Below are 23,596 nucleotides of genomic sequence, written 5' to 3'. Positions count from 1 at the left end.
GCCGTAGGGGATTGAGCCTCCGGTAAACTCACTCACTCGGCGAAACACAGCGCAAGCGCTGTTTCACGCCGGTTTTCTGTGGCGTTTATGCACAATAATTATTATAATGTTACAATTTAAGAAATCGGTAGATCATGCACACATTCATACTCCCTAATATTAAAAATGCGAAAGTGTGTCTGTCTGTCCGTCTGTCGTCTATCGCCCGTCGTCTGTCTATCTGTTACCTCTTCACGCCCAAGCCGCTGAACCAATCACTGAAATTTGGTAGGTAGGTTTTATATAACGTAGAATATTGCACACAACGTATTGTCGAAATGCGTATTGTACAAAAGTCAACAAAGTTATGCCCCATCCAGTTACCTAATGCCACCAATTTAAATCTTCATTCACAGCTCACAAAGCGCATATATCAGATTTATCAAATACATCTTCATAACGTAGTTATTGTCGTTGTAAACCATATTTATCACGCAGAATTAACAACGTCCGAAGCATTGTCCGCGCTATCCGCAGTTATTTATGCCTGTAGCTACAGAGTACAGATGTAATCTCGCCATAACTTCTAGTATCCCTACGAGAGCACTGACTGGTTACGTCCCAGAGTTTCACAATAAACTTATTGTAAACAACCCTGTTGTGTTTTGAGATTTAAAAAAACAATTTCAGGGTTGCCACTTTCTAGACCAGGGGTCACCAATTAGTTTCGCTCGGGGTCCATTTTCAGGAATGAACCTGACTTTCGCGGTCCGCACATTAAAAAAAAATTTAACAAAAGTAAGGTAATTACGGAAATTACAAAGATCTAATGTTTGAAGTGAAACTGGTGCAAGCTACTGATATCAAATCCTGAATCAGTAAGTCGAGACCGAAATTTATTTTTAACGAAGTTCATCTTCGAAAATGCTCGGTCCGCACACAATGGTTCGGTGGTCATGATGCGGGCCGGGGTCCGCCATTTGGTGACCCCTGTTCTAGACGTAGGTACTGTTTTTTTAATTTTTATTTTTATAGAGAGTTGAGTCAAAGTACCAAACTCTCTACAAAAATAAAGATCAAAGTAATTTTAAATTTTGACTGTCTCACTCTTGTAGAGAGATGATTATGTCACGCTGATGTTTGTTTCGTTAACAGTCATAATAAAAATATTATTAATTTTTGTGCTTCCTACTAATTTCTATTCGTATACGTTAGTACCTACATAATATGATATAATTATATGTTGCTCAAGTAAATTATTGAAAATGCCAGTTTAACTTGCAAATAATATACCAGGAGAAGTCGCAATAAAAATGTCTTAAATTTTAAATTTTTACTTTGAGTTTGCATCGTATTAGCCCAAATTCAGAATATTATGCTTTAAGAATGTAAGAAAGTATTATTTTGTCTATTCAACCGAAACGACGACGTTTGCGGACCTGCCATTATAACTTGCTTTGTTTTTCAGTTGCAAAATGCGTGTTCGCTAAGATATTTTACATGAAGATTAATCGTCAGACTATGAAAGTAAAAACTGAGTACTCTCAGAAACATGACACCGTAATGATCTCCCTCTAATTGATGAGACAAGCGTCTAGTTCGTTAACGACGTCGCACAAACGATCGCTGAAAGGATACGCGATCCTGCACCCATAGCAAATGACCGAAATTAAGTCATCGTTGCATCCTACAAGGGGTCTACGAGCTTCCTCAGCTATATTTAACCACGATCCGGCGGCCATTCAAATATCAACCCCACCGGATTATGATAAAGTGTACTTTTCCGAGCCGACACTTCTCAAAAGTGGAAAAAATCGCGGCGTCATCTCGTCGAAGGCGAGCGTGACGAATCGCGATGGAGACGTCAATTTCTTTACATTCTCGACAAAACCAACAAGTGAAGGAGAAAAAAAGATGACAAAACAAAAAGTAAATCTCGAAAATGACGTTCGACTAGTCGTGACTGCTACCGCGGGGGAGAGGATGAAAAATTTAATTTCAATAGGACAAAGTAAATACTTTACGCGTAACCACTGACCCGTTTCTGTACTGAATTCGTTCCGCGTTTGGAATTTTTAATCTCTTAGGTGAGAGGGCATACATTTTAATACAGTTATTAATTTAGACATTTTTGGAGCGAAGATGTGTCACTTTCGATTTTTTGTTTATATTAAAGTCATGATATTAATTACTAAGTATACGCACATTGCACAAGTCTAGTGCTCTTTAAATTAAAAACTTTGTACATTTCGTTAAGCATTTTAAAATACCTGGAGGAATTCTAATCATGTTAAATTGAAACTTTACAAGCCACGGTAGTTAGATAGTTAACACATAAAAGTGTTCCATGTTTATAATATTGTCACAAATCAACAATAACCAAATCCAGCCATATACTAGCCTTAAGGAAATCAGATCCTTCAAGTACCCTTCAAGAGGTTCTCGCAGTTTTTGCATCCTTTATTCCAGTGACCCATAAAGGTATACTATGGAAAATTCCAGATTATTAGTATAAATATTCCTGTTTATGTATTCCATAATGAACGTTTAAAAGTTTGGAGGGCCGTCAGACTCAAGTCGCTCGTGACTGGGGTGGGCATTCTTGTGGATTACTTGAGTCTTTTGTGTGTACGTTTTGTTACAATTGTTTACCAACTTCAAGTACCGTCACGAGTTCGATTTAAATCACAAAAGGTTTAAGGCGCTCCCTCTACAGAGATGCGGTAATTTACCGTTTTTTACCAATTTATTAGAATTCAAGCATATTTTCAGTATCTCTCTAGTATTTACAAATTACTTCTATTTGAAACACACGCCAATAGATCGACAACTTCAGTAACTACATATTCTCCGTTTGATTTTTTTTAGGTCAATCTTGAACTAAGATACAAATAGGATTTTGGTACGATCTCGGCAACGCGGCAAATGTATGGTCAAGGTCGTTTGCTCAGGGGATGGCCTTAATATTTCGGTTTGCTTCACATTGAGTAAACTCTTGGCGAATTATATTCTACGATTCATAATATTATTATTATGATTCTTTTACGTGTATTTTTTTAAATAATATATCAAACGTGACCAAAGTAATGTTTTATTGCTGATCTGCTGGCTTATACAAGTTATAAATTATACAGGATCCTACGTGAACTTCGCGATGAAAGCTAACCTAAACTTTGTTAATTCAATAATTTTTCATAATCTAGTAATAAACATATTATTTAACAAACTTTTGCCTACAATATTATTAATGATAAAATATGTATTATGTAGGTCTTTTGGAGCTTTTTCTTCAGTTATTATCATCATCGGCCTATCACCGTCCCCTTCTGAACAAAGGTCTTCCCCAACGAGCGCCAACCATCTCGACTTTGGACAGCCTATCCGCGTTCGGCGACCTTAAAATCGTTGGTCCATGAGCTGCAGGACGTCCCCTACGCCTTTTGATGGTCTCCAATCAAACATATTTTGCCTGCATCTTTTTATTAGTCAACGCATAATATTCTTTTTGACCCACAGAGACAAAAGGCCCACTCTAATCCCCATTCAAATGACCATCGCTCTATAAAGAATTCTCGTCAAGAAGTCATTAAGTTGGTTTTTACGTTAACCAACACTGACAACACGCATCCCAACAAAAAGTGTTAATGAGATTCTGATTTTCTTTTTTTCTGGATATTATCAGATGGCAAGCAAAGAAATATATTGTTACGTGCTAGGGTTCGAGGATTTGGAGAGAAAGACCTGGTGACTCTCTTCGAGACTTTATTAACACTGCACTAAACACTAGGTCACAACACTTAGCACTAAGTCCAAACACTAATCACTAGGTCGTAGCCAAGTCGTAGGTTTCACTGGTTCACTCACTATTGATCACTTGTGTTCACTCCGAAATCGCCTTGAAAATCGCTCTGATTGAACTGAATTGCCGGACCTGCCTGCGGCTCTTTTTATATGGCGAGACGAATTCCAGAAATTTCCCGATTCACGTAAACAAGTAAACAACCGTGGGAAATTTCTAGGTGGCTCGGGCATGTACCACAATAAAACTGCCGTCCTTGCGATAAGTGCAGTAAGTTAAATTTAATTTAGACCTTATGGACTCAGTCATAAGGTCTAAATTCAAACACGCTAACAAATAAAGGGTAAACACGTAAACAAACATTGGACCTTTTTAGAAGGTTCGAGTATGTACTTGCGCACCACGTGTCCGTATACCATGTACCGTAACACTACTCCCCTCTTAGAGATGCTCGTCCCGAGCATCATTGTTACTGCCATGGTAACGCGCCAGACGGTTCCTACGACTACTCCTGGTCTGTGGTCCCTTTACAGCAGCACAAGTAATACATCTGTGGCACAAATCCTGCACATCATCTCTCCAATGCAACCAGAAGAATCGTTCTCGCACTTTCCTTAGCATCCTCTTGACGCCTAGATGATTCCCTGATACGCCCTCATGTATCTCGCGGAGAACATCTGGTACTCTTGCCCTTGGGACAATTATCTGAAAATAGAACTCTCTGCCGTTAGCCTTCTGCCATTTCCGGTAGAGTAGTCCGTCCTGAAGTATCAGACTGTCCCATTGCTCCCAGTACGCCTTAGTGACAGCGCCAGTGGGTGCAACCTCACTCCAGATTGGTTTTATGTCACCCCGTTTCTTCCATGTGATGATGTGCCGAAGGTCGTCATCTTTTTCTTGAGCCTTTCTCATAGCTTCATTCTCCATGTGCCCCAAATTACTTGTTCTCTTTGTTCCGCTCCGTGCCTGGGAGGTAACAGTTACCGGGGCTTTCTCCGCGTCATCCAGTACTCGCCCCTTAGTTCTGGATTCTATTCGTTCCCCGTAATTCCGGGTAGGGGACGAAACCGCTTGCTTCTTCAACTCCTCCATTTGTTCCTCGATCCTTTTTATCCTTGCCATCTGGGTCTTCTTCTGCGGACAATTTAGCTGAAGATGGCCCCTCTCACCACACTTATAGCACATGGCTTCAAATCTTTTCCTCGTAGAAGCCGTAACTTCCTTGACTTCTTCAGAGACCTTGTGGATCTTATGGGTCTGCCGTATGTCATGGCGCACAGCCTCGACTTCCAAAGCATGCGCTAATGCTTCCTTTAACGAGGTATGGTGACCAAGTCTTACTGCAGCCCTGACCTCCAAGTCTTTGACTCCGTCGACAAATCCTTGTACAATATTTGTGTCGACCATCTTGGTGTCGGCTCCTGGATATGCTTTCCTGACGAGTTTTTCAATTTCCAACGCCCATTGTTGAAGTCCTTCTCCTGAACGTTGGACTCTGTCACGCAGTTGGGCACGGAACACGTGCTCCAGGTGTCGCTCCCCGTATCTGGATTCCAGTGCCTCCATCAGGTCTTGGAAACCATTTCCCGTATGTGGCAGTGCCTCCAGAACCGACACAGCTTGCCCTCTGAGTGCAACAGTGAGAGCGGTCAAGCATTGCTCCTCCGTCCATCCGTTTGCGGTAGCAACAGTCTGAAATTGCCGACGATAAGCGTTCCAAGAAGTAGTGCCGTCGTACGGTGGCACCTTTACTCTTGGTCCTTGCGCCACACCAGTGACTCCACTAGACACCGCAACTCCCGTAGTTTCTAGGCGCACTACTCTCTTCTGTAGTTCTGTGAATCCGGTTTTCAAATTTTCCACAACCGTCTCTAACCAAGTAACTCGTTCTTTCATTACGTCGACATCTTTACGAAGCGTAGTCACCGTGTCACTGACATCCTTTATAGCCAGAAGCGCTTTCTCTTGGAGGTCCTTTTGTTGCTCTTGTGACTCTTGCAAAGCGCCGAACCTGCGGTCTTGTGCCTCCATCATTGCCCTTTGAGAATCTTGCAAAGCCTGAATTAACTCAATTATGCTTTCCAATTGAGGAGCCATTTGAGGGGTTGCAGAAACAACGGGCGTGGCAGGATGGATGGAGGTGGTCGACGGAGCCTGAGCAGGCGGGGCCCAGTGGGCGGAGCCAGTGGGCGTGGCCTGAGTGGGCGTGGCCTGGTGGGCGGAGTCAGTGGGCGGGGCCACGGCCGAAGTGGGCGGAGCCTGAGGGGCGTGGTCAGTGGGTGTGTCCCGGTGGGCGGAGCCAGTGGGCGTGGCTTCAGCCAAAGTGGGCGGAGCCTGGTGGGCGTGGCCAGTGGGCGGAGCCATGTGGGCGGGGCCTGTGGGTGGGGCCTGTCCCTCAGTGGGCGGAGCTTGGTCCCCAGTGGGTGTGGCCTCCGCAACTCCTCTCTCGGAGTCAATGGCAGCAGCTCGCTGCGCCCTTGTCCTGACACTCCCCTTGAAGTCCTCTCTCGGAGTCAATGGCATCTCCAAATCGCACTTCTGACACCAGTTGTTACGTGCTAGGGTTCGAGGATTTGGAGAGAAAGACCTGGTGACTCTCTTCGAGACTTTATTAACACTGCACTAAACACTAGGTCACAACACTTAGCACTAAGTCCAAACACTAATCACTAGGTCGTAGCCAAGTCGTAGGTTTCACTGGTTCACTCACTATTGATCACTTGTGTTCACTCCGAAATCGCCTTGAAAATCGCTCTGATTGAACTGAATTGCCGGACCTGCCTGCGGCTCTTTTTATATGGCGAGACGAATTCCAGAAATTTCCCGATTCACGTAAACAAGTAAACAACCGTGGGAAATTTCTAGGTGGCTCGGGCATGTACCACAATAAAACTGCCGTCCTTGCGATAAGTGCAGTAAGTTAAATTTAATTTAGACCTTATGGACTCAGTCATAAGGTCTAAATTCAAACACGCTAACAAATAAAGGGTAAACACGTAAACAAACATTGGACCTTTTTAGAAGGTTCGAGTATGTACTTGCGCACCACGTGTCCGTATACCATGTACCGTAACAATATTTACTCTTGCTTTTATCACACTCATAAATTAATTTAGTCCTTGTAATATTATGTGAAGTTCACATTACATTTTGGGAAGTATTGTTGGTAATACTTTGGGTACTCGGGTAAAAATAGGATTAGCTTTACGTGCTATGCAAACGTGAAACGAATGTGTCGGCAACAGCCAACAGCTAGTATTAAAGCATAACAATTTTAGCAGCTGACCCCATTAGAGAATTACCAAGTTACAAGAGTGCTCCACACGTCAAACACATTATAATAAACCAAGCAATATTAACAGATTTAACCAAATATGATTATGCTCGAGTAGTTAAAATGTTTGTGACAATACAATAAAGTTTTACGAAATTGAGTAATAGCATTTTGATACTACACTGAGCAAAAGAATTGTCTTGCACTGCAAGAAAGCTAAGCTCGTCGAACTAAGTTTGTATAGTAGGTTGATTGGATAAAAACCCACTAGGAGGAAAACTCTAAATGCTCTTAGTCAACGCATATTGCAGGACCTAAGTGACTAGAATGTAGATAATATTATAAATTATTATTCTATTAGTACGGCAGATATAAATATATCTAAATATAAAATCTCCTTTTTTGTAAGTCAATTAAAAACAAGACAAAACAAGATGTCGAAGAACGAACAAAGAATTTTTGTATAACTGATATCAGCGATAAATATCTACAAAACAATAGGTTATGATCGTCAGCGGGGCATGATTAATTAAGTTTTATATTAAAAAACGACGTAATATCAGCCTTCACACCAAACGTGTCTACCTTGATGAAGACATTAAAAGAATATACCAGATGTGGGGCGGGGCTCGCCTGCGGTGGAAGGTACCGTAGTGTAATTACCGATAGACAAACGCACCAAATCAAAAAAGCCGACACCCACACATAAATATTCCGGGCACACACACACAATTTGCGATACACTATACGATCGGGGTGACTATGATTCCTGTCTTTTATGGGACGGCGGTCAGAATGCTTGTGTTGATCATTAATTAAAGTTTTAAGTTGTGCTAAAGGTTTTAAATGATAATTTGCATGAATTTATGTCAATAAGGGTCAGGCATTACTCTATTTTTTAAATAAGTTACCTAACCAGAGCTTCATAACAACTATAATTTAAATAAAATGATATATTTAAGTAACCTAACGAGAAAAAACACTGTTTTCAGAACTTAAAGCAATAAAAAAAAAAACTTTAAAAAATTGCTGAAGTTCCAAAAAAATAAGGCAACAAATACAGATTACAATTATTTAAAAGGCTTCAGAAATACCTTCCTTCCTACTATATAAGTAGAGAATCAGATTAAGATTGAGACTGTCCCTTACCCAGCTATAAATAAGGTGACCCTGGTCGGCACACACGCTGAGTTCCTAACATCATAATTACGAGGACCACTGACGTGCGCCGAGCTGTAACGAGCTTAAACAAAATGGAGGCTAATTTTATTCGTGCCCATCTAAAAGGTTGATAGGCAAAGGATTAAATACAAACTATTATCTAGTTCCCGTGGCCCGTGACTATCTGATATACAAAATGTTTATTAATTAAAAACTCCAAGTTACTAACAATGTTGTACTGACTTCATTATGACCTCGAAAGGGTCTTGATAGGAATGAGAGACTCAATTCTCAGAGAGATGTAAAAAAATAATAAATATGTTTTCCACGCAAAATTAAAACTTAACTCAATACTATTAGTTTGCTGAAGAAAATATTAAAAAGTTACAATAAACTTATTGACATTTCCGTTTTCATAGACACAAAATATATTTTTTCTCTATAGAGTCTCTCTATTTCTGTGACTATCAATATCGTTCCAGTAGTTCTGAAATTTTGCAATATTGGGAATTGTTAATTTTATAATATACTTAATACAATAAAATTGTAAAGGTCTATTATAGACAAGATTATGACGTACCTAAACAATATCTAACGCACAGAAAAAGATTAAGAAAGTATATTCTTTTCTTCCTTTTTAAGAAAGAAGATACAAACAAAATCCTGCAGCGATGGCTGGTGATGGTGATGATGATATATGATTGAGTGCTCCCTGTTAAATAATTAAAAACGCTGACACATCCAACGGCCTTCTTATAAATTATAATGAGAAGCTTACAAATAAAGTTTAAGAATACGATTATAACAAAGAGTGGTAGCCACCGTTGACATTTTGTGGATACTCCTGTAAGACAACATTTCTCAAAGAGAAGTCAGTATTCTTAATTTAGAATTCAGATATATTATTCTCTTGAAAAGCAGTTAAATTTTATAAATGAGATAATATTCTTTTTAAATTTTGTAACTTTCTGATTCTATTAAAAAGGTTTAATACTTTGAAAAATAAATCAAAACAACACTTTTTGCCTCTCCGATATCCTTTTCATTCCAAAATTTTATTCATTACTTTGTCCTGCAGCGTCAAGTTTTGTAGAAAAGAAGACTTTGTTTTGCGTCGGACGGACGGACACATTTCTGTCAACCGTGACGGTAGAAACAAATAATTTTAACATGTCTTATCCACACAATCCCATCGCACGTTACCCCAGTACTGAACATTTAAATATGACTGAGCAATTAATATTTATAAACGCAAACGGTAGTCAACTCGAGTAATAATATTTAGGAATGTAAATTTCTCAACTCGAAAATTATTATAATCTAATATACCGACTTAATTACGGACTTATGTACGGAAGTACATTTATTATTGAGTAATTTTAATGATGGTAATACACATGTACAATGATATTTGAATATCACATAATAAGTCAGCATATTTACATAATATTAAACTTAACCGATTTTGAAGAAACTTGCAGTATTCTTTAAATTGAGCAATACCCAGTAGTGAGCACATTTATTCAGATGCTCATATAGACTGACATTTTATACAATTACTGGACAGTTTTGGAAATATCACATACATACGGGTCGAATTTATAACCTCCTTTTTTAAGTCAGTTAGAAATAAACTTAGTTTTGAAAATGCCTGTTTGGAACAATAATTCAATTAAGCAATAGACGATGAAGCTATAACAGGTAAACCTAAAGTATAATAATCTACAAGCAACGAAACTCGAGACTATTACGAGATTTTATCGGGAGTCGTATAAACATCAAAACAAGTTGTTTTGATTAATGGGCACAAGTCATTAACAGCAACAAAGGTAATTGCTGGCACTATGATGAATCGTTCCCGTGGCCAAATTCCCGAGAATTAACAGCTCAAATTACACAAATATCATCATTAGAATCGGAAATTTAACGTCTTCTAACGAGCTTGTTAAAAGTGTTTCTGGTAGTGAGTAAAAATTAAAGAAAAAACTGGCTGTGATTGGAATTTGGAGACATGAATTTTCGACAATCCTTCCTGGCTTCAAAGGTTAAATAGAATAGGATAAAGTTTCACATTCATATCCATCCTCACATGCTAATATTAGAAAGGTGAAAGTCCGTTAATTGTTTTTTTACGTTTTTTTGCTACAATTTGGTATGGATTTATACGTGGGAGAGCCATGCTTCGGCACGAATGGGCCGGCTCGACCGGAGAAATACCACGTTCTCACAGAAAAGAGTGAGTGAGTTTACCGGAGGCCCAATCCCCTACCCTATTCCCTTCCCTACCCTCCCCTATTCCCTCCCCTATTCCCTTCCCTTCCCTTCCCTACCCTCCCTTATTACCCTATTCTCTCTTAAAAGGCCGGCAACGCTCTTGCAGCTCTTCTGATGCTGCGAGTGTCGATGGGCGACGGAAGTTGCTTTCCATCAGGTGACCCGTTTGCTCGTTTGCCCTCTTATTTCATAAAAAAAAATGGAGACACTTTGAGTCCCGGGATCAAGGATCCTTTTTTTTCTGGAAAAAAGTATGGTTCCGGCACGCAAGCGAATTATATCGCGCCTCGCCGGAACGACGAAACAAAACAGAGTAGCGGGCGTCATCTAGTCAAATTATATTTTTTTAGGGATTTTAGACATTGCAATGTACCATCGAGGAAATCGGTTCCTAGGCAGTTGACAGACCAACGTCATTTGGTCGGATCATGTCAATTTATTGTTAATTGTGATCTGTCGGCTGGGTTTGACGTAATGCGACCAAACTACGAGGGTCCCCATCTGCCTGAGAATCAACTTCTCTGTTACATAAATTATGTCAGAACTCAGAATATTACATCTCGGAAGTCGCACTACCCAGTCGTCAGTCGCAGTCGCGAGTCGCGTTCACCAACATTTGTACCATCTTTACGAGCTCGATTTTAATTAACGAAATGAAACGAATTCTATTTAAAGATACAAGACGAAATCCTTAGACGTTTGAGTAAATTGTATTTGACTACATTATTTAATCACAAAGAAACTTCACTCAAGAGATTCGCAGACAATAATTGTAACAGACATTTACACGAGTGGAATTATTTGTGTAGCGGGTACATAGTTAATCTCGACCCTCGAATGTACTCGGGTACATAGTTAATTTCCCCCTTATGTTAAAAAATCATGGAACTCGGTTGAAATACACTAGTCAAGCTAAAAATAATGTTAGTTTTGTATAATTTCAGCGTTCTAACAATTAATTAAATATTATTAGAAAAGTTTTTTTTTCTGTTTGTATTTTTTCCAGCAACGTAGATCCACAAGTAGCACACAAAGCGATGCATCTTTTTGTCGTATTAGAACCACCATTCTGTGAATCAAAATAGGAAATAAAATTAATCACTATGTCATAACTCTTGTGCCGTCGTCCAAAAAATAGTCCGGCTATTTTAAATTTCCAGCTTAGCATGTCAGTCGCGGATGATTACTTTGGGACATGAGGCGTTAACGATTTACAACTTCAAAATTACACGCCATTAATTGAAACGTCAAGTTCGCGAAGCAGAGTAAAAAAAAAACAAAAAAAAGATGGCCGTCTTCATACTAATTTAGATATCAAGCGGTGCCGACAAATTGTACCATTCGTATTGGGTTCGTGGAAACGAAACGTTCCGCGCTTTGTTAGAAATACAAGCTACAGTCGTTTCTCACACTGATGATGCGGTGGAGTAATTTCTGCTAAGAGAATGGTTAGAAACTTTATATGTACATAGGGTATGACTATATCTAGCTATAATGTGCATTTAAGGGCCAGCCCAAGATGATGTAAAAGCAAACAGTAAAAAAAAATTGATAAGGTACTCTACTACGGCAAATAGTCTATTCACATGTTCCAACCTCACTGCAACTCCCATAGATATATGGGAGGGAAGTTGATTCCTATGCAATTGACAGACCAACGTTATTTGGTCGAATATGTCAATTCAATGTTAATTGTGATCTGTCAGCTGGGTTTGACGTAACACGTTACGCGACCAAACTTATTAGGTCCTCGATTTGCATAGGAATCAACTTCTCTGATAGTACATAGGTAGCCAAACAAAAAATTGTTTGATATTATGATCTCTGCAGTGACTGAGGGGTATGCTAAATCTGTCTTGAAACCCGCAACGATATTAATCAGATGAATGTAGGAGGAGTAGGAAGTGTTCCAATTCACTCCCCCAGCAATGTGGGATTTAAAAATTTTAGAACTAGAAAATCTATCGGGATTTTTTTCACTACGTGACACTAAATATTGCGTGAGTACCGTCCATTTTTCCGGGATAAAAGGTACTCCCTTTCCGGGGACTAAAAGTATCTGCATAACTAATTTTAACGCCTCCGTGGTCGAGGGGTTTGGAGCGTGGCTCTTGACTCGGAGGTCGTGGGTTCGATTCCCGCGTTGGAAACATGTTATTTCCATGTTTGGCTAGGACATGCAGGCATGTAAAAAGTCGGTCCTGCGCCTGATCTCTCGCCGTCGTGTCGGTCTTCCGTCCCACTGGGTTACGAGAGTAAAAGAAATAGAGAGTGCTCTTGAGTACTGCGCACACACTTGGACACTATAAAATTACTCCTGCGTAAATAGCTTGGTTTCAATGAAACCAGCCACCGTCACCGAAACCGGTGTGGGAGTTATTATAACTAATTTCATCAAAATCGGTTTAGCGGTTTAGGCGTAAAGAGCTAACAGACGGACAGACAGACAGTTACACTTTCGCATTTGTAATATTAATATGGATTTATTACGAGAAACTTAGAAACTTAGCAACTTACTAGTTGAATAACCAAGTCTTTGAAATCAAAGTCACACCTGGGTTTATTCAGTCCGCGACGCGACGCGTAGATGCATTTCTAAATTTATATGGATTTGACAGATTCGTAAGACGTCTCACGCAATCGAAATCTGTCAAACCCATACAAATTTATACCGCACCGCGCCTCGCTTCGCCTTGTCGCGTTGCGGTCTGAGTTGACCCTAGGGGTTGATTCAGACCGCAACGCGACGCGTAGATGCATTTCTAAATTTATATGGATTTGACAGATTCGCAAGACGTCTCACGCAATTGACATCTGTCAAATCCATACAAATTTATGCCGCGCCGCGCCTCGCCTCGCCTCGTCGCGTTGCGGTCTGAATCAATCCTAAAGGAGTGAGCACACTGAGACGGGCCGTGCTGGGGCTCAGCGTGCCGGGGCTCATCGCAAAAATCCGCCTCCATATAATTTGTATGGAAGCGGAAATCCGCTGCGCCCCGACACAGTGTGCGATACGCGCATCCGCTTCCATACAAATTGTATGGAGGCGGATTTTTGCGATGAGATGCCGGGGGGCACGGCCCGTCTCACTCCTTTAGAGACAAGTTTTGACCGCGCGATGTGATAGTGCATTATTTTGCTCTGCGCGCTAATTTGCGCGTTCTACGCCAATCCGAGCGGCCTAGTATGAAGATGGTCTATCTAGGGACACAGGAGTACCCCCGACAAGCCCAGAGCAAAGGCACGGTCGTACCATACTTTTCTCGAAGCGGTTCGCGGCTACTTCACACCCCCTTCGATATTAACCAAGCTAGGGGTTTAAATTGAATATTATCTCAAATAGTGTATATTATGTTACGCTCAAAGAGTTCAAAGACCGATATCGCTCAATGATCGAAAAAATAGCTCACAACGCGTTGTGGTTACAGTGAAACAGCCACGACGCGAAATTCGTGTCGTGGCTGATATGCTATACGTTTTTCTTGATTTGTTCTTGATTGATTAATCGAAGATTATATTTGAATTAAGTACTACGCGTACCACAAAATATTATTTCTTTTACTAAATCCCTGCATAACGTGTTTAACATTATCATTTATAATATATCCATAGTTCCATACATTTCGTACTAATATTATTTCTGTCTGTCTGTCTGTCTGGCGCAACGCAGTTTTTTTAATTAAGATCAGATTACGTCTTTATATAAAAAAAAAAAACAACAACAAACAACAACACGTTTCATAAATAATAATGATAAACACGTAATGCAGTGATTTAGTAAAAGAAAAAATATTATGTAGTACGCGTGGTAATTCAAATATAATCTTCCATACCTATGGACGCTTAATCAATCAAGAACAAATCAAGAAAAACGAATAGCATATCAGCCATGTAACGAATTTCGCGTTATGGTCTTTTTGTGATTGCCAGAACGCGTCGTGGCCGTTTTCATCAGAGCCACGACGCGAATTTCGCGTCGTGGCTGTTTCACTGTGACCACAACGCTTTGTGAGCTATTTTTTCGCTCACTGAGCGATTTCGGTCTTTGAGCGTAACATATATATTATGTGCCTTGGGCGTTCAAACCTAAAACAGATAGTTGCAAGTTCTGTGGTTTACGTTTGAAAATTATCCTGAATCGAAATTCAGGTTTTTGAAACTTTGTAACCGCTCCAGGCTTACCATTTGAAATAGAAACTGTTTAATTAAATCCTGTAATTGACGTGTCAGTTTCAATTGACAGTCCTTTAGTTTCGTAATTAACTAAAGTTAAATGTATATTTGGACACTCAAATAATATTCCATCGTCAAAATACATTTGAGCATATAACAATAATAATTTAATTGTAAACAAACATGTTAATACGAGGGCTGCCTTTTAAGTTCTGTCGTTTGTAAACTTCCCGCGATCATTGAAAAAAAAGCAAATGGGATTTTAATCTCCTTGTATTTGGATTTGAAAAACAAAATAAATTATTCAGATTGGTCGAATAGTATTATTGTATCGTCTATTCAAAGGTGACAAGTTGGTTGTAAAAATGGAAATGTTAAAGGAAAATTTCCGTGCGATAATTTTTTACAACTAAAGAAGTTGATTATCGCGACTTCGGCGTTTTGAGGAGATCACTTCTGTACTTAGTGATGCAGGACCATGTCTTAGGATTATAGAACGCTGGTATTTAGAAGTTTAAAGTGGACACCCTAGCTTCAGTGACCAGCCACGTGATGGTCGTCCAAAAACCGTCGTAACGCAAGAGAATATTGAAGCAGTGCAGCAGCTAATCCACGAAGACCGTCATGTGATATATCGCGAAATAGAGGCATCTATGGGCATTTCAGGGACCACTGTCCAAAAAATCATGCACGAAAAACTTGTAGTAAAAATGGTGATTTCTCGTAAGATATCTTGTTTGCTTAGTGACGACCAAAATCAGCCCGTGTTAGTTTTTGTCGCAAAACTCTGCAGCGATTCAACCCAGAGAGTCAAAGCACGTTTATAATTTGCTCAATGGTGACGAGTTTTGGATATATGCTTATGATCCAAATTCTAAGCAGCAGTCTCCTGTCTGGGTCTTCTAGAATGAGCCAAAATCGACCGAAGTCATATTCTCATAGAGCACTTTAAAAAAATGTTTGCCTCCCGTGTGGCAAAGGGTGGTCACATCGTCACTATTGTGCCCGAAGATTGCAAAACGGTTACCGCAGACTAGTATACCACACATTGTTTGCCACAAGTCATCACTGAATTTCGAAAAAAACGATTCAAGACGTCGTATGCTCCTGGCCATGACATGTTCGCACATCGCCGGTAAAACAAAGATGTTATGTTGTTGTGAACCCAAAACGTTGAAATTTTAGATCATCCGCCTTACTGCCCTGGCTTGAGCCCTAAAAGTTTTAATAAGTTCCACATAATTAAGCAAAGTCTTTGTGGCCAACGTTTAAGCTCACCTGAAGAAGCTGTTTACGCGTAAAAATCGGCCATTTTGACTACCCAACTTCGGACTGGAATAAATGTTTTAAAAACTGGTTTAAACGCATGCAAAAGCATTTTAAATATCGCGAATAATTCTTAAAAAAACATTAAATGGTGATAATCTATTAGATTGCCTGTATTCATTCCTTGAACGACAAAACTTAAAAGGCAGCCCTCGTAAAATAATAATTAATAATGATACAAATATGGATAGTGTAAAAATAAAAGTGACATGTGAAACAATATTCAGAATGTAAAATGTGAAACCGGCAAGGTGCGTGTCGGGCCACGCGCAATATAGGGTTCCGTAGTACCGCTTGGTTTTGATAATCATTATTTTTGTATGGCAATGAATGTTCATGTACTTATAACGTGTCTTACACTACTACGACAAATAACATGTCAGTTCTCAGTTACGTTCAAAAGAATTTGAACGAAAAGTTCCTTTATACTTCGCCGAATACATTTTTTTGAGTTGATCGACTATTACTCAATAACTTATGAAGTCTTCTTAGCCGTGATAGTTTTCCTTTTAAATTCAGCATATTTCGTACTCTCGTGTTTTTTCTTTCATAAGCAACCGTTTACCGATTTTTTCCTCTTTAAAACTTTTTCACAAATGGATCCCTAAATCGGAAAATGAACTTAAAATACTCATAATATTTTTAAAAAACCTATTCAACGACACTCCACACGGTAGGGTGGATGCGAAAAAAAAATCATCCCCGCTCGATTTGGGGAGGTACCATAAAAAATATATATTTTTCAAATTTTATAAGTACACCATTTTGTCGGCATCACTAATATGTGCATTGTGCATTCATGCCGAATAACATCTTTGTAGGTCCGATAGTGTAGTAGAAGCAACCGCGGACAGACGGATGGACAGACGGACGGACAGACCGAAACTATATCTATATCCTTGTTGACTACGGAACCCTAAAAATGGAAGCCAATATTATTTCAAAGCTGAGTTTATTTTGTAATTGGGTGTACATTTCCTGTAGGTACAACTATTCTAATTCTATTTATCATTCGATTCAAATAAAAAGTTAATTAATGCAAACTGGATTACTCTCCTAATAAAATACGCCCATGGCTCAGTAGTTATATTTTATAATAGTGTATTCAAATTTCAAATGCAAATGATGCTCAAGTTTATGAATATTTTGGACGAAAAAGAATGTTTGTAATAATATTAGTTATGTTTGTTTTCATTTCTTATTAGATCACGCTCAAGGAATATGGGCCACAGACTACAGTCATGTTAAAATATCATAACTACTAGAGGTAAAAAAAAATATTTGTACCTAACAAATAAAAAAAACCAAATCAGTTGTGTGAGGTCAATGACCTTCCATGCCGCATACGTTTATTTGTTGTTTTTTTTTGCTTTGTTCGTTTTGTGTTATGTATCTGGCCTGGTAAAAATTTAAATGAAAGTATAACGATAATAGTTACAAAGTAGTTACTATTGATTGGACAAATTATTTTAATGTATATAATTTATAAGGGCATTAATCTGTGATTATACAGTAGGTTGTACAGTGTACTAATATTTTAAGTGTTATCGATGATAGTCAATTTATTAGAAAATTATACAAACCGGGAAGCTTACCAGCTACTTAATTTTCCGTTAGCTAAATTGATCAACATGTTTGGTTGATGTGATAAGTTATTGTGACTTTTTGAAAATTAACTAAAACTATTTATAAATCAACATCTAAGAACGATATTGAAAAATCGGTAACCGAAACAGCAAGATTTTTACTTTAAGTTTTATTGCATCATAGACTTGGTATCAGCTGTAAAATTAAAGTAACTAGAGATCGCCCAATGGTCGAAATTCGACCTTAATTTCAACGATATTAGGACTACTAGGTAGTAGGTTAGATTTTTACAAAATATAGGTATATTTTGTAAAAAATATTGACTTTATCATTTTTTTTCAACTCTTGTCTCTGGGACTTAGCTGATCTCAGACTGGCCGTGTAAGCATTGTCTAATAGCATCTTAGATTCAATAAAAAAAACTATAATCCATTGTCAATTTGTCAATTTGTTGTCAACAGACTTCAACCAAAAATAAAAGAGTATAATTCGTATGTATAGGCTTGTCACTCAAAAATCTGTCATTTCTCATGTGTGTGTGTTGTAGTGTGTGTAATGTTTTATTTGTTAAAAAAATGTATGATAAAAGCATAATTTCAAAATAATATTAGATCGATGCACTCCTTCACCATATAAACTATAACTGTGCAAAATTTCATGCACCTACGTTTCCCCATTTTTCGTAAAAAGGGTTACAAAGTTTTTCGTTCGCGTATTAATATTATGATGATAAAGAAGATACGTCGGTGGAAATAAAACCAATAAACTTCGCATATAAATGACAACTGCAAATTGCAATATATTTAAACAATACGTCATCAACAAAAAACTGTCAAAATATAGTTATTACTTATTGCTTTCGGAGGCTCAATAATTTAAGTAAAGTTTAAATATGTATTGGACATTTTGATTAAATTCTACTCCTGTATTCACAAAAACTATGTCAACGTACCCTTGTCAAATGGACAATAAAAAGCGGGAGAACAAATTTAAAAGTATTCCTGTGTTTTTGAAATGTAACCTAACTACGGTGACCGTACTCCGCGTGTCCGGGTCAACCCGGCCCGGTAATCACAAAAACGTAATAAGATTAATAAATAATAATTGTTCTAAATTTAAACCAATTTTAAAAACCGATTTTAATTATAATGTCTACACTTGCGTAAGTAAATAATACTTATAAGTTATAAGTAATAATACGTGGGAGAGCCATGCTTCGGCACGAATGGGCCGGCTCGATCTCACAGAAAACCGGCGTGAAACAGCGCTTGCGCTGTGTTTCGCCGAGTGAGTGAGTTTACCGGAGGCCCAATCCCCTACCCTATTCCCTTTCCTACCCTCCCCTATTCCCTTCCCTTCCCTACCCTCCCCTATTACCCTATTCCCTCTTAATAGGCCGGCAACGCACATGCAGCTCTTCTGATGCTGCGAGTGTCCATGGGCGACGGAAGTTGCTTTCCATCAGGTGACCCGTTTGCTCGTTTGCCCCCTTATTTCATAAAAAAAAATCATCTTAATGAAGAAATGAAACATTTGCTTTAACTTTTAACAGCTTATTTAATTCACCAGAAACAATAATTACGAGAATAAAAAACGTCACAACTTGAAACACTATTCTTTATTTATATACTGGCTTTCATACTAGAACTTAAATATCCTTTTTCTCAATTTATTTCCTCTACCTTTTTCCTATCATAAAATTTTACGGTTCATATTTTGCAAAACATAGAAATAGGAACATTATATAAGCTGACTCCATCAAGTCTTACGATGCTAGGATTTGGAGCACCGAGGCTCATTTCCATATTATTCAGACCATGGAATACAGTTTCTTTTGTCATTAAATTATAGATACTCTGTAGCTTTTCCGTGTCATTGATATTTCCTCTGTAACCCAATTCTGTTGAACGAAATAATTGAAACGTATATATAAACGTATATAAGAAATAATTTCTTATTGCAAATAATATATTAATTGTGTTTTGAAATATAATGCGCAGTAAGAATTTGCTTGTTTTATAACCATTAAAGCTTTTGTACAGACTTTGTTCGAAATAATAATATAACGTTAACTTTTACTTCAAATGTTACTATTTGGATGAATATTTATTCTTATACTTTAAATGTTTCTATGTTTTAAATGATAACTAACCGAAACAATACTGAATTTTCAGATTAAAAACCTTTACATGGTTAAAACATGCGAGGGTTAGGTAAACACAAAAAGCAAACAAATTCCAAACGACATTTTATATACTTAAGGTCTGTTAAGAGTACGTGATTGTGCATGAGTTTCGTTAATCCGGGTCAGTTTTAAAAATTCCATTATGAGTGTGTTTATTTTAACGTATCTTAGATTATAAATTAATACTAGGTATCTAGGGAAACTCGTTTTCAGAAGGATCTTATTCATAAAAATTCATGCTAAAATAATTACAATCACTTTACAAACTTTTAATGTTAATAAGGTTAACCTATACACGAAATGACAGTTATTTTGAATAAACAAATTTTTAATTTCGTTTTAAAGAACTTTCAAAAAAGTTCTCAATAAATTATTGAGTGATAAATTTAAAGAAAGTGTTACAAAATAAAACACGGACTTAGATAAAGCGTTTGATAAAATCAATCATCGTACTCTACACCAGAATCTCAAGTAACAATTCCTTTATCTTGTTTCGTTAATGTTACACTCTCGGCATTACATATTCAGCCTCGGTGATCGGAGCTAATGCAACGAGACATTAACGTTCAGTCAATGTTTATAGCCTGACTGCACTAATAACAATTAATCACGTAATATGTTGATAGAGGTGCCACAAGGGCCGATATCGGGACCACTACTTTACATTACACATCAATGTTGCTGACAGATTCATATTATCGCTATATGATTGCAGCAACACTATTGATGAATTAGTAATATTATTTGAGAACATTTTATGGGAGAGCCATAAACAAAGCAAATGAATAATAACGATGTCAAGACATTATTTTCCTTGTTCCTTTTACAAACATTCCGTTTATAAAATAAGTAAGCAATTTTAAAAAATGTGTTTTCGATGAGGATATAAATATAGTTCTTATAAAGACAAGAGCCATAATCCAATAATGGCCGCAACATAAATAAAGTTTTCGTATCATTTTACAGGCACACTTGGCGACGTGTAAAATATTGTTATCGATAATAAATGTACAATAACTCTCAGCGACGACTTTATACGGATCGCATCACGTATTAAGAAATCTGAGAAGACCGTGTAAAGCAATCCCGACGGAAATAAAACAAAACGCCCATGAATAAATTATAGCAATGTAAAATATGATAAATGATGTAAGGATTGTAATGAAACAGAGTATGGCGCACAATTAACAACATAAAATAAAACTTTAACATGACATCTAAGCGATGGAGATACGGTTCAGAATTAAAATTTCGAAATCGTCACAAGTGACTATAAAGTCGTTTGTATGAACGCCTCACATCGAGCCCAGCAGGAGGCTCCGGCTAGTAAAGTAGTATAGTACTGGTTAACGTAATAATCCAACCGACTCTAGGCCAAGTTAACAAGATACTTAGTAAGCTTAGTAACGAAGATCTGGAGCGTAATAGCGACGTAAGCATGACTCAATATGGAGAACAAGTTAAATATTAAATTGGATCGATACGTGAGTGTCCGCTCACGATTCAGATGATTACGTTGTTGAGATTGATAATTAAAGTTTCGACGTTTGAGACTAAAGGTCAAAGGATTAACACCGCATTAAACGAATATATTGTTGAGGCATAATTAAGACTTTATTGGTAACTTCACGGCTGTCCACGACTTAATTTAAGCCGCCATCGATGTTCAATACGAGACTGATTTTACAGACGATTTTATGGCTCGTACGAAATTAAATGTAATTTTACACTTACTTTTATTTCGAAATAATATACTAGTATTCGTATAATTGAGCAATTCTAATATTAAATTGGAATTTTAATGACTTTTTGAAATATGTTTTAGTTCTACGATATGATTATTACCAAGGCGTGGGTATGATTTATCTTTATTTTTCTTAAATCTGGGCGTACCAGTTATATCGGTTACCTCAAAATATTTTATGTACACGAATATAAATTAAAGTATCAAGCTGTGATAAAGGTTTTATTTAGGTACTTCTTGAATTTGTATTATAATGATGTCATATTAAGTAATAGGGACCCAAATAATAATGTTTTGCCACACCCCATTACAACGTATAAGTTAACGTGTTATAGTTAAATCTAAAAAATTTGAGCCTATAAATCAGGAAAAAGAAAAAAAAAAGTTTTTTTAGGTTTCCGTACCCAAAGATTAAAAGCGGGACCCTATTACTGAGACTTCGTTGTCTGTCCGTCTGTCCGCCTGTATGTATGTCTGTCTCCAGGCTGTATCTCAAGAACCGCTGTAGCTACACTTCTGAAATTTTTATACATTGTGTATTTCCGTTGCCGCTATAACAACAAATACTAAAAATAAAATAAAATTGATATTCTAGAGGGGCTCCAATACAACAAACGTGAATTTTTTGCCTTTTTCTCTCTAAAATATTATGATACACAGATCGATGAACAGATAGGCACTTTAAATTTTCACGAAATTCTCAGTTATATCTGCAGTTTAATAACTAATGATAAAATTAAAATAAAATTGCAATTTAAGGGGGGCTCCCATAGAAAAAAAATAAAATTTTGGCCTATTTTTGCTATATAACGGTACGGAACCCTTCGTGCCTTCGACTCGCACGTAGCCGATTTTTATTTTTGAATTTATGAATTAAAGTAATTTAACTGACGTTAATATTGCAGGCAATGTAAAAGCAACGGTTGGTCAATTATACCGAACTTTTCTTTTAATAAAAAATCTAAATGTGTAATAATTTATTGTACCATTAACAAAGTAAATATAATATTAAAGTATTTAACAAATTCAGTTTCGTGAAGCACTTACACGAGAACCTCGTACAACATGAAATTAAGTTAATTTGCACTCCAGATCTCCAAGTCAAACTAAAATTACGAACTTAAACTACGTAGATCTGATTTCGATTAATCTTACATCTACACTTCATATGCATCTAAGTTGGAAACTAGTTTTGGCGGGTATTAACGTGGAGAACTCGGCAACGTTTTGCATAAAATAAATTATGTTTTAAGTGATGCAAGCCTGATATTAAAATGAGATCAATAAATAGGTATAATAACTGCAATGTGTGGTCTGCTGGTTAAAGTTATTATCTCTATTTATGCATTACAAGCTGGTGTATAGAGCGTTGATTTCATGTAAAATATTTACTATACTCACTGATTTAGCTCGCTGACCAAAATAAATTATAAATATAAAAGTCGAGACAGTCGGTATTCATACCTAAAATGAATTGACAAAATTCGTTTTTTGTTCTTTTGCATCGTCCTTTCGGAGGTAGATGATCCGAGAATAATAACAAAACGGGTTTGTGGTCAAATAAAAAATGTCAGCCCACATATACATCACGGGACAAACTTTAAATCACCGCGCGAGATACGTCCTGACGTTAATGATAATGACGATGTATTACCGATTCTGGTTACCGTATAATCATTAAGGTAATCCTTATCCAGCCGGGCCCGATCTAATTTATTGACACTAAATATTTATATATCTATTCTGATGAGAGATCTGAAATTGTTTTATTACATGCTTTAAATAGTTTTGAAATATGGCGATCGATTTTATAACTTACCTCGAGCACTGGATTGTATACTAAAAGAAATAAGTCCAGTTCGATTGAATTCAAGTACTCTGATAACATCCGATGTAAGCCCTAACAGCCGCTAGGTGAAGAAAAACTTGACAGTAATACGCGGAAACGTGTGTAATGATTTGAATGAGATTCCATAGCTCATTCAATAGAAAAAGAATTGGCGTCGTCTGTCCACTATACTTAAGGCATTGGAGGCACGATGATATGATAGGAAGGGGTTATCAAACTGGTGGCCAGGTGACAAAAACTGTTAT

Source organism: Aricia agestis, chromosome 4, assembly GCF_905147365.1.
Source record: "Aricia agestis chromosome 4, ilAriAges1.1, whole genome shotgun sequence".
Lineage (NCBI taxonomy): Eukaryota > Metazoa > Arthropoda > Insecta > Lepidoptera > Lycaenidae > Aricia > Aricia agestis.
Note: the sequence above shows the minus strand (reverse complement) of the source record.